Source organism: Schistocerca serialis, chromosome 11 (assembly GCF_023864345.2).
Source record: "Schistocerca serialis cubense isolate TAMUIC-IGC-003099 chromosome 11, iqSchSeri2.2, whole genome shotgun sequence".
Classification (NCBI taxonomy): Eukaryota; Metazoa; Arthropoda; class Insecta; order Orthoptera; family Acrididae; genus Schistocerca; species Schistocerca serialis.
Genome location: NC_064648.1, coordinates 149770647 through 149783775, shown reverse-complemented (window position 1 = coordinate 149783775; position 13129 = coordinate 149770647). Strand labels below are relative to the sequence as shown.

General features: G+C 46.0%; 1 protein-coding gene across 1 annotated transcript in view; it reads right to left on the bottom strand.

The window, feature by feature from the left end:
- LOC126427352 (neprilysin-2-like) overlaps positions 1-13129 on the bottom strand; it is a 292261-nt gene that overhangs the window by 227992 nt on the left and 51140 nt on the right. The window contains exon 2 of the mRNA XM_050089684.1: positions 3647-3752. The gene's annotated coding sequence lies outside the window, so the exon portion shown is untranslated. The remainder of the gene's footprint in view (positions 1-3646; positions 3753-13129) is intronic.

Genomic DNA, 13129 nt, shown 5'->3' with positions numbered 1-13129 from the left:
AGACTGGCAAATGGCAAGGAAAGCGTTTCTGAAGAAGAGAAATTTGTTAACATCAAGTATAGATTTAAGTGTCAGGAAGTCGTTTCTGAAAGTATTTGTGTGGAGTGTAGCCATGTATGGAAGTGAAACATGGACGATAAATAGTTTAGACAAGAAGAGAATAGAAGCTTTCGAAATGTGGTGCTACAGAAGAATGCTGAAGATTAGATGGATAGATCACATAACTTATGAGGAGGTATTGAATAGAATTGGGGAGAAGAGCAGCTTGTTTCACAACTTGACTAGAAGAAGAGATCGGTTGGTAGGACATATTCTGAGACAGCAAGGGATCACCAATTTAGCATTGGAGGACAACGTGGAGGGTAAAAATTGTAGAGGGAGACCAAGAGATGAATACACTAAGCAGATTCAGAAGGATGTATGTTGCAGTATGTACTGGGAGATGAAGGAGCTTGCACAGGATAGATTAGCATGGAGAGCTGCATCAAACCAGTCTCAGGACTGAAGACCACAACAACAACAACAACAACAACAACAACAAGATGTGTTGGAATGACACTGACGAAATTATGTACATATATTTAACAATAGTCAGCTCTAAAGCTCTCAAACACTGAAGAAGAACTCAAAGTAATCTCGTGTCAGCTATAAGCAAGCAGTCATAAGAGTTCACAAGTAAAAATTCACTCATTACACGGGCAAATATTAATGAAGAATGTCACTTGTCACTGTATATGTGTCTGACTGCTTGCATTACGCATTTCCACATTATCCCACTCTTATATTCTTTAGTCTTAATGAGGTACCCAGAAACAAACCGAGACATCGACTTTGCCTTGTTTATGCACAACATTGACTTTAGACAATCGAGATAATGGACAGCATCCTTGGCGATACTACCAATTAATATTTTCCAACAGAATTTCTTACACTACGCGGGGTGACGGAAATTTGCGCTCACTGCAGTTAACAAATACCAGATTTTTTGATATAGTGCAGATGAAAGCTCATGAAATAAAAGAGAGTGTGGATACAATTTTTATTTTTCTTTCTTATTGACGATTTTTCAACTCGCATATTCGATGAACATGTTTCTAATTCTTTTCACAATGGTACCGGAAAAACTGTATTTCGTACTAACTTCTGATTTTCTCCCTTGCTATGACTGGCATATCTGTGATACGAACAACTTTGACGTTTGAACACGCGGCACACCATGGGCGGAGCTTAGGATACGGATTGGTGTGGAGGGGGGTGATTGGGCGGGACTTGTGCACCGTGCGGGGCTGTCGCTAACGTTACGTTTGCAACATTCGTCAGACCGTCCTCGTCTGGGGACTGTTTTTGTGGCTCTCGCTGAGTGTTCTCGCGAGTTTAGAAGGCAGGACGGCTCAACACAAGTACGCGTCTATTCTCTGTGACCGTATTCACCCCTACATGCAATTTGTTTTTCCCTCGGCACGATGGCATCTACCAGCAAGACAACGCTACACGTCACGCAGCTCGTAGTGTCCGTGCCTGGTTGGAAGAGCACCAGGATGACTTTACCACACTGCCCCTGCATTCAAACTCTCGAGATGTAAACCCAGTCTAGAATCTGTGGCGACCACCTAGATCGGGCCGTTCACTCAGAGAAATCCAGCGCAGCTGGCCAGGAAACTGGATACGGCACGGCTCCACATCCCTACCAGGACCTTCCAGGACCTCACTGACGCACTTCCTGCAAGTCCCTTAGCGGTCTGCACTGGAAAAGGTTAAAAGGACTTTTGACAGGTGACTGGACACTGTATCTCATTCTGGCTAGTTGCTTGTTGAGGTACGGAAAAGCAGCGAGAGCTTCACGGATATTCACTTAACGTCAAAAATGGTACACTACTGGCCATTAAAATTGCTACACCAAGAAGAAATGCAGATGATAAACGGTTATTCATTGGACAAATATATTGTACTAGAACTGACATGTGACAACATTTTCACACAATTTGGGTGCATTGATCCTGAGAAATCAGTACCCGGAACAACCACCTTTGGCTATAATGACAGCCTCGATACGCCTGCGCATTGAGTCAAACAGAGCTCGGATGGCGTGTACAGGTACAGCTGCCCATACAGCTTCAACACGATACCACAGTTCATCAAGAGTAGTGACTCGAGTATTGTGATCAGTCAGTTGCTCGGACACCATCGACCAGACGTTTTCAGTTGGTGAGAGATCTGGAGAATGTGCTGGCCAGGGCAGCAGTCGAACAGTTTCTGTATCCAGAAAGGCCCGTACACGACCTACAACATCCGGTCGTGCATTATCCTGCTGAAACGTAGGGTTTCGCAGGGATCGAATGAAGGGTAGAGGCACGGGTCGTAACACATCTGATATGTAACTTCCACTGTTCAAAGTGCCGTCAATGCGAACAAGAGGTGACCGAGACATGTAACCGATGGCAACCCATACCGTCAAGCCGCGTGATACACCAGTATGGCGATGACGAATACACGCTTCCAATGTGCGTTCACCGCGATGTCGCCAAACATGGATGCCACCATCATGATGCTGTAAACAGAACCTCGATTCATCCGAAAAAATGACGTTTTGCCATTCGTGCACCCATTTTCGACGTCGAGTACACCATCGCAGGCGCTCCTGTCTGTGATACAGCGTCAAGGGTAACCGCAGCCATGGTCTCCGAGCTGATAGTCCATGCTGCTGCAAATGTCGTCGGACTGTTCGTGCAGATGGTTGTTGTCTTGCAAACGTCCCCATCTGTTGACTCAGGGATCGAGACGTGGCTGCACGATCCGTTACAGCCGTGCGGATAAGATGCCTGTCATCTCGACTACTAGTGATACGAGGCCGTTCGGATCCAGCACGGCGCTCCGTATTATCCTCCTGAACCCACCGATTCCATATTCTGCTAACAGTCATTGGATCTCGACCAACGCGAGCAGCAATGTCGCGATACGATAAACCGCAATCGCGATAGTCTGCAATCAAAGTCGGAAACGTGATGGTACGCATTTCTCCTCCTTACACGAGGCATCAGAACAACGTTTCACCAGGCAACGCCGGTCAACTGCTGTTTGTGTATGAGAAATCGGTTGGAAACTTTCCTCATGTCAGCACGTTGTAGGTGTCGCCACCGGCGCCAACCTGATGTGAATTCTCTGAAAAGCTAACCATTTGCATATCACAGCATCTTCTTCCTGTCGGTTAAATTTCGCGTATGTGCACGTCATCTTCGTGGTGTAGCAATTTTGATGGCCAGTAGTGTACATAACTTATGACATGTGTCAACAATACTTGAAACTCACTGAATTTTTGAAATCATCAGTTAAAGTCAGTAGTGTGTTAAGTTAATGACGTCACGTTCAGTTAAATATATAGGTCTTGAAGAGAGAAACTGAAATAGGGCGCTGTCCTGGTGACGCGAACTGCTATTCTTAATTTGGTAGGGAAAAAAAAAATGATTGACAACGATGCTGGCTAATGTCGTCCCTGGTACCTAACGAAGATTTGACTAACACTTTTTTTTAAATTCTGTTCCTGGTCAAAAAGTTTTTCGGTGAGGAGTAAATAAACGGGACTGCCCGTATGTGCAGCACCTTCTACAGATGAATAAGAAGAAGTCTTAATCTTTGCTCGGCTACTCACCCGCCCACCGTGTCCACCAGAAGTTCCTCGTCGTCTTCAGAAGCCTCCAGCCTGCTGACTCTGGGAACGGCCGTCTCGATACGCCTCTAGGCACGTCACGACGTTCCTGAGGAAACAGAAGCAATAACCGATGTTGTGATAACTAGTGACACACTGAAGTTGTCTGCCGCGGAAATCAAAACAAGAAGCTATTCTCAGACAAGGAAACGTCAAACGAGACTTTTTTTGATTCTTGTTTCTCGCTGCCTCATTACACAGGACGTATCAAAAGCAATCATCTGATTTGGCACGCGTGTAATTCTGAAACTATCAAACGTAAAAATGAATTTTGTTTTTTGATGAACGGGAAACTCAAAAAGTTTATATCATACCTCTTCATAGATGTTCACTATGCCCCCCTTAAGATGCACGGCACATGTGAATGCAGTATTCAGATTGTTCCCACACAGCAGCAAACGCGTCTTGAACTACAGCTTCCACAGCTGCTGTTATGCGATGTATCAGTTCATTCACTGTTGTTGCTGAAGGAGGCACATAAACAGAGTCTTTTATAAACTACTACAAGAAGTAATCACATACAGTCAGGTCCGGTGACCTTGGAGGCCAGTAATGTAAGGCTGAATCATTTAGTCCAGTGCGACGGATCCACCGTTCAGTAATCTTTCAGTTTAAAAATTCCCGCACTTCCAGATGCCAGTGTGGCGGTGCCCTATCCTGTTAGTTACTGGAGTCGTTCCAATCAGAGTCCAACTGTGGGAAAAGAAAACTTTTGAGCATACCGAGATATGTGCTTCCTGTAACGGTGCTCTCGGCAAAGAAAACTATACCGTACACCTTTCCCCGTGAAACTCCACGAAACACATTCAATTTTGGAGAGTCCCTTTCATATTGTCCAACATCATGGGGTTGTTCAAATGGCTCTGAGCACTATGGGACTTAACTTCTGAAGTCATCAGTCCCCTAGAACTTAGAACTACTTAAACCTAACTAACCTAAGGACATCACACACATCCATGCCCGAGGCAGGATTCGAACCTGCGACCGTAGCGGTCGCGCGGTTCCAAACTGTAACGCCTAGAACCGCTCGGCCCATGGGGTTATTACATACCCCATATTCTCATACTATGATCGTTCACCTTTCCATTTAAATGGAATATTGCCTCGTCACTGAACACTAAGCGTGGCAGAAAACTGTCATCCTCCATCTTGCCAAGAACGAAATTACAGAACTCCACATGTTGTTGTTTGTCACCTTCACGAAGAGCTTGCAGCAGCTGAATTTTGCAACGTTTCTTGAGTAAACGTAGACGCAACACACGCCAGACGGACATCGGGCCATGTTGAGCTGTCGAGCTGCACGGCGAACGGATTTCTGCGGAGTGCTTGTGAAACTACGGCGGATGCGTTCGACGTCTGTGTCAGACACTCGGGGACGGCCCGGCGATTTGCCTTTACACGAAAAACCTGTTTCTCGGAATTGTTCACGCCATCTTCTAAAATGCTCTATGCTGTAGGACGATCCACACCGCAGCTAGTGCGAAAGTCACGCTGAACAGTTGTTAGCCGGCCTGGGTGGTCGAGCGGTTCTAGGTGCTGCAGTCTGGACCCGCGCGACCGCTACGGTCGCAGGTTCGAATCCTGCCTCCGGCATGGATGTGTGTGATGTCCTTAGGTTAGTTAGGTTTAAGTAGTTCTAAGTTCTAGGGGACTGATGACCTCAGAAGTTGAGTCCCATAGTGCTCAGAGCCAATTGAACCATTTGAACAGTTGTTACTGATCCGCACTGCGCGAGCGGTACAACACACAACGCTTTCTGTCGTCCCGACACCATTTTTACTACAACAGAAATGGGTGCACGCTGCTGCTATCTAGCGGGAACCACGTAAAACTAAGGTTTGCTGTCTCGAACAGTACGTTGTTCACGCCCGTATATCAAATAACATACGAGTTATGATTTTATTTAAATGGGTTAATTCTTTTTGATACACCCTGTGTTCTCTTCTAGCTCACTACCGGTAACCTATTTAAATCGAACTCCCATGTAGATAACAGTTTTATATGTTTGATTACTTTACAAATATATAAATGTGGTAACTGACCTTATGCATGTAAAACACTTATAATTGAAGAAGGAAAACCCTAATTACTTTGGTTTCTGCTAACAAGGGAACCTCCCCATCACACCCCCCTCAGATTTAGTTATAAGTTGGCACAGTGGATAGACCTTGAAAAACTGAACACAGATCAATCGAGAAAACAGGGTGAAGTTGTGTGGAACTATGAAAAAATAAGCAAAATACACAAACTGAGTAGTCCATGCGCAACGTAAGCAACATTAAGGGTGCTGTGAACACAGGAGGGCCGTGGTCCCGTGGTTAGCGTGAGCATCTGCGGAGCGAGAGGTCCTTGGTTCAAGTCTTCCCTCGAGCGGAAAGTTTACTTACTTTATTTTTGCAAAGTTATGATCTGTCCGTTCGTTCATTGACGTCTCTGTTCACTGTAATATGTTTAGTGTCTGTGTTTTGCGACCGCACCGCAAAACCGTGCGATTAGTAGACGAAAGGACGTGCCTCTCCAATGGGAACCGAAAACATTTGATCGCAAGGTCATAGGTCAACCGTTTCCTCCACAGGAAAACACGTCTGATATACTCTATACGACACTGGTGACGGCATGTGCGTCACATGACAGGAATATGTTGTCGACCCACCTAACTTATACACTTGGCGAATGGGTAAAAAGATTCTTCTACCTTGCCCGATTTAGGTTTTCTTGTGGATGTGATAATCACTTCCAAAACAGTGATGAAAACATAAGAGTGTGTCACATAAACTGCAACAAATGAATGCAACAGTTTCACAGTCGCACAGTTTTCTCTGTGCTCTGTCAAAACTTACGTTTTTAACGTTTCCAAATTTTTCCGTGTGTAGACCGTCAAATCCTGCATATCTCCAAGCAAATCTGAACATGTCCTGGAATTTTGGAGAGCGAAGTTGATTATGTGTGAGTGCCTGAACTCTGATAATTGTCTGAAAATAAAAAATTAAACTTTTTACTTTATTTTATTTTATTATTTATTTATTTATTTATTTATTTTTGCATTTTATTCATCGTTGATCGTTGTGTTTGTTCGTTGCGGACGTCGCATGACATCCGTTAAAGTTCGTTCGTTGATCTTTCGACTCAGTTTTTTTTATTACAGAGACCAACCGGCTCTCTGACCGAACACGCTGAGCTACCGTGGCGGCTGACTTGAACCAAGGACCTCTTGTTACGCAGCTGCTCACGCTAACCACGGGACCACGGCGCTCCTGTGCTCACATTACCCTTAATGTTGCCTATCTTCCACATGGACTACTCAGTTTGTATATTTTACTTATTTTTTTCATAGTTCCACACAACTTCTTCCTGTTTTCTCGATTGATCTGTGTTCAGTTTTTCAAGGCCTATCCACTGTGCCAACTTATAACTGAATCTAAGGGGGGTGCGATGGGGAGGTTCCCTTCTAAGAGATGACATTACAACACGATTTTTTAAAAGTATCATGAAGAAATAAGCAAAACTCATCAGTCAGCAAAGTCTGTATCAGGTTTCGATGTCAGCAAAGTCGTTAATCACATCTTCGAGACTCGATGTGAAAATGCACAACGCGTTCACTCCCCCTTCAGACAGGGTAGAGCACAAGTCCGATTTTAGCCTTTTAATAGCCGAAAACGAGTGATCTGCTGAACAATTTCTGTGTGCCGTACATACGAGGGTTGAATCAAAAGTAATGCCTCCACCTTCGTTAATCGGGTTTGGATGGGATCATCATCATCATCATCATCATCATCATCATCATCATCATCAACATCATCATTTAAGACTGATTATGCCTTTCAGCGTTCAGTCTGGAGCATAGTCCCCCCTTATAAAATTCCTCCATGATCCCCTATTCAGTGCTAACATTGGTGCCTCTTCTGATGTTAAGCCTATTACTTCAAAATCATTCTTAACCGAATCCAGGTACCTTCTCCTTGGGTAACCTTGCTTTTCCCATGCGTGTAACATGACCCCACCATCTAAGCCTGTTCGCCCTGACTGCTACATCTATGTTGTTCATTCCCAGTTTCTCTTTGATTTCCTCACTGTGGGCACCCTCCTGCCATTGTTCCCATCTACTAGTACCTGCAATCATCCTAGCTACTTTCATGTCCGTAACCTCAACCTTGCTGATAAGGTAACCTGAATCCACCCAGCTTTCGCTCCCGTACAACAAAGTTGGTCGAAAGATTGAACGGTGCACAGATAACTTAGTCTTGGTACTGACTTCCTTCTTGCAGAAGAGAGTAGATCGTAGCTGAGCGCTCACTGCATTAGCTTTGCTACACCTCGCTTCCAGTTCTTTTACTATGTTGCCATCCTGTGAGAATATGCATCCTAAGTACTTGAAACCGTCCACCTGTTCTAGCTTTGTTCCTCCTTTTTGGCACTCAATCCGTTTACATCTCTTTCCCATTGACATTACCTTCGTTTTGGAGATGCTAATATTCATATCATAGTCCTTACATTTCTGATCTAGCTCTGAAATATCACTTTGCAAATTTTCAATCGAATTTGCCATCACAACTAAGTCATCTGCATATGCAAGACTGCTTATTTTGTGTTCACATATCTTGATCTCACCCAGCCAGTCTATTGTTTTCAACATATGATCCATAAATAATACGAACAACAGTGGAGACAGGTTGCAGCCTTGTCTTACCCCTGAAACTACTCTGAACCATGAACTCAATTTACCATCAACCCTAACTGTTGCCTGACTATCTATGTAAAGACCTTTAATTGCTTACAAAAGCTTGCCTCCTATTCCATAATCTCGTAGAACAATAACTTCCTCCTGGGAACCCGGTCATATGACTTTCCTAGATCTATAAAGCGTAGATACAATTCCCTGTTCCACTCGTAACACTTCTCCATTTTTTGCCGTAAGCTAAAGATCTGGTCCTGACAACCTCTAACAGGCCTAAACCCACACTGGTTTTCATCCAATTTGCCCTCAACTAATACTCGCACTTTCCTTTCAACAATGCCTCAGAAGATTTTACCCACAACGTTGATTAAAGAGATACCTCTGTAGTTGTTACAATCTTTTCTGTTCCCATGTTTAAATATTGGTGTGATTACTGCTTTCGTCCAGTCTGATTGGACCTGTCCCGACTCCCAGGTGATTTCAATTATCTTGTGTAGCCATTTAAGACCTGACATTCCACTGCATTTGATGGGTTCCGACTTAATTTCATCCACCCCAGCCGCTTTATTGCACTGCAATCTATTGACCATTTTCTCCACTTCCTCAAATGTGATCCTATTTCCATCACCATTCCTATCCCATTGTACATCGCAATCTGAAACATTACTGTTCGTATTTTCACCTACATTGAGCAACTCTTCAAAATATTCCCTCCATCTGCCCAAGGCATCAACAGGATTCACCAGCAGTTTTCCTGACCTGTCCAAAATACTTGTCATTTCCTTCTTACCTCCCTTTCGAAGACTGCTAATTACACTCCAGAATGGTTTCCCAGCAGCTTGACCCAAAGTCTCCAACCTGTTTCCAAAGTCTTCGCAAGATTTCTTCTTGGATGTTGCAATTATCTGAGCCGTCGTTTCAGAGTTCGCAGCGTTGTGATGTAACGCTCTGAATTTATTGTTGTTCCACGTTCGAGGAAATCAACACGGATAACACCAGCTGCGTCCCAGAAAACTGTGGCCATGATTATTCCAGCTGAGAGCTGCGTCTTGAATTTCTTTTTCTGGAGCGAGTCTTTGTGTCGATATTCCATAGACTCACATCAACACAATCACCGTAAACTGCTTTCATTCTCTGATGAATCTCCTTTGGGGTGACACCTTCTGCTGTCAAGAATTCAATGACTACACATTGCTTAAATCGCATGACCGACCGTCTGCGCAGGGTTCCATATTTTACACTGTAACAACACAACCGGTCAATGCTAAGGCTTCCCGCCAACTGGAGCTGTAGAGAAGAGGCTACGGAACAAGCCAGTACCTGCCGCATACCAACGCTGCCAACTGTTGAAGAGCTACGAAGGTGGAACCATTGCTTTCCAGTGAACCCTCGTAAAAACATGATGAGAGCACTGTTTGAAACGTGGCCTGGAACCGTTCCATTCGTGGAAATTCATCGTATTTTACGGATCATAAGGCGCACTTTATTTGTAAGCGTTTTTTTAAAAAAATAACATTTTTATTATTAGACTGCAGAGCGAGACTAAGAACCTTCTTAGTTTATCAAACTGAACTGAACTTTAAAATTCCTCAAAATCGCTGTATGAGCTCTCTTCTTCTTCTCCTGCTTCTTTTCCTTCCTCTTCGTCTTCATCCTTGTCCTCCTCATATATAAGGCGAACTTCACTGCCCATCTAGAGTGCTACTTATGCCGCACTTCTTGAAAAATTTAACAATAATGTCTTCTATCACTCTAGACCATGGATGTTTTACCCACGAACATACCGCTTTGATTGTAGGTCGTTTTAAAGCTCCCTTCGGTGTGAATTCATGTCAAGTTTCATGCATCATCCATTTGTTCCATACCTCTCTCGTATAGACTTTAAATGGTTTATGTATCGAGATATCAAGAGGTTGCAATTGTGAACCAAGTCCTCCCGGAAAACAGCAAGCTCGGAATTTCCACGTCTCAGTTTCTCTTTCACAGAATTTTTTTCATACGACTGAGCCATGGTAAAAAAATTGCTGTTTTGAAGAGTGCGCCGCAGTGCGTTGTGTGAAGCAGTCGCCCTCCGTTTCTGGCGGTGGCGCCGCTGTGGCAATCGCAGCTTTGGTGTTTCCCTCTGGTGGGAAAGGGGAAAGGTTGCCTGTTCACGTGGATTTAAGGGGCGCTATGAGCTCGGCAAGGGTCCCCTTGCTCCTAGCTTCCAGTACTTGGGCCACACCCCACCATCTGAACTTAACGCTCCCATCACTACACAGGACATCAGCCTCACACTCCGCACTAAACGCAACACTGATCCCGGCCACGACTGCATTACCTACCGTCACCTCAAACACTGCCATCGCTCCTTCCTTTCAGTTCCTGATGTTCTCCAAACCCAACAAGCCTCCATCTGATACCTCCTCCTACCGTCCTATCTGTCTCACATCGGTGTTCAGCAAGCTCTTGGAATCCATCTTTTCCTGGTGTATCCATCACCACCTCCACCAAAACCACCTCCTCCCCGACACCCAATGTGGCTTTCGACCTTCCTTCTCTGCCATTGACCGACTCCTCCGCCTCACTCATATCCTCTCCCTCCAGCTTAACTCCCGTCGCTCCTCCATTTTTGTCTCCCTCGACCTCGAAAAGGCCTACGACCGTGTCTGGCATCCCAGTCTCCTGTTTATACTCCAAACCTACGCCCTTCCTGTCAACTACATCCGTCTGGTGGCCTCCTTCCTCTCCCGCCGCCCCTCCTATGTTACCATCCATAATGCCAATTCCCACATCTTCTTCCCCTCTGCAGGTGTGCCCCAGGGCTCTGTCCTCTCACCTCTCCTGTACCTCCTGTACACAGCAGATATGCCCCAACCCCCCCCTCCAGTACGCTTCTTGCAATATGCCGATGACACCGCATTCCTCGCCTTCGCCCTCGCCCTTGCTCCTACCCTCCACCGGTCCCAACGCCTTCTCCAGAATCACCTTGACCTTTTTGCCGCTTGGTGTAACCAGTGGCTCCTGAAAATCAATCCTTCCAAGACCCAGGCAATCATCGTAGGTCGTACCACTCGCTCCTTCCGGCTCCTGGATTTCTCCCTTACTGTCTGCGCCCATCCTGTCTGCCTCACCCCCCCCCCCTCACCTACCTTGACCTCACCGTTGACAGTCACCTCACCTGGATCCCTCATCTCTGTTGCGTCCAGTCCAAAGCCCACAACCACCTCTGACTCCTCAAACTCCTCTCTGGCCAGACATGGGGGTTGCACCTCTCTACCATCCTCCACACCTACAAATCCTTAATCCATCCCATCCTCTGTTATGCCAGTTCTGCCTCGATATCCGCGGCCCCCCCCCCCCCAAATTCTATAAGTCCCTCCAGATCCTTGAGAGTTATGCACCCCGCCTTGCCTTCCATATACGCCTCCCGTCCCCCACGCGGATCCTCTATGACCTCATTCCATTCCTTGAACATATCCGCATACTCTACACCTCCCGCCGCCTTGATCCCCCTCACCCCCTGGTTGCTCCTCTCCTCTCCCATCGCCGCCCCCTGCACGTCTTCAATGTTGTGTCCCCCCTACCCTCCATCTCTACACCCTACATCTCCTTTCCCAAGGTGGCTTCCATCAACTCTCCCCCTCCTGGATGATGCTCTCTCTCCCTCCATTTATCCCTCCTATCAACTCTGATCCTCACTCCCCCCCCCTTTCCTCTGTCCTTTTCCCAGGCTCCCTCTCCCCCCCTTCCAACCTCTTTTTTTCTCACCTCCCCTCTCTCTGCCCCCTTCTCTCCCCTGAGTCCTCTTGCATTTCCCTCCTCTGCCTTTTCCCATTCCCTCTCACGTCTGCCCTGCCACTCTCCCCCCTTATGAATCCTCTCCCTCCTTTGGTTCCCCCTCCCTTTTCGATTTTTCCTCTCCTCCCTCCTTGTTTACCCCCTCCTCCAGGTCCCCCCCCCCCCATTTGCCCTTGGCTAGGGAGTGTCATTTTTTTGCCGACATTTTCGTGCAGTGTTTTACAGTGAATGTTCCGTGTTGTGTGTCTTTTGGGAAGTGTTGCGAACGGCCATCATACTGTCACTGGGTGTGATTTTTTATCTCTTGCGAACAGAAACCAGACTGTCGCCATGTTTTTTTTTTTTTTTTTTTTTTAATTGTGTGTCTACTGTGTTACTTGTCTGATCCCTGTGTATTTTATTAAAATTTCCAACCCCTTTGATTTAACTTTCCGCAATTTTCCGCCATTTTACACTTTAAGTCATCGTTTTATCGCCTGTTTTTCTTGTTTCTTTTCTTCTTCCGTTTTTAAAGAAGTCTGTAGGCTGTAGAGCAGCGTACTAAGCTGCTGCCAGCCCGCCCCCTTCTGGGGGAATTGAAATTCAATAAAGGAAAAATAAAAGTTCGGCATGGGCTAAGTCGGAGTGAGGCTAGGTCAGTCTCGCGTCACCAGTTGCTGGTCTGTCTCTCGTTTGCATTTGTGTGGCAGTTATTGTCTGTCTGTCGTCGGAGTGCTAGTACGCCTGTCCTTTGGATCAACTTTAAAGCCAGAAAATGAGAGTCTTACCACTCCACCAGTAAGAGAACTCAGCTAGTGGTCGCCCAGTCGGGGCTGAGTTCCTGCATCTGAGTCTGCGCGTTAGGCCGCCAGTCTGCTCGAGTTGCTCGGCCAACAGTCATTGGCGGTTGGATCGGTCGGTTGGACGGTCGCGCACTGAGACACCAGATGACTTGTCCGCCTTGAGCGTCGGCGCACGTGAGGTCGCCACGT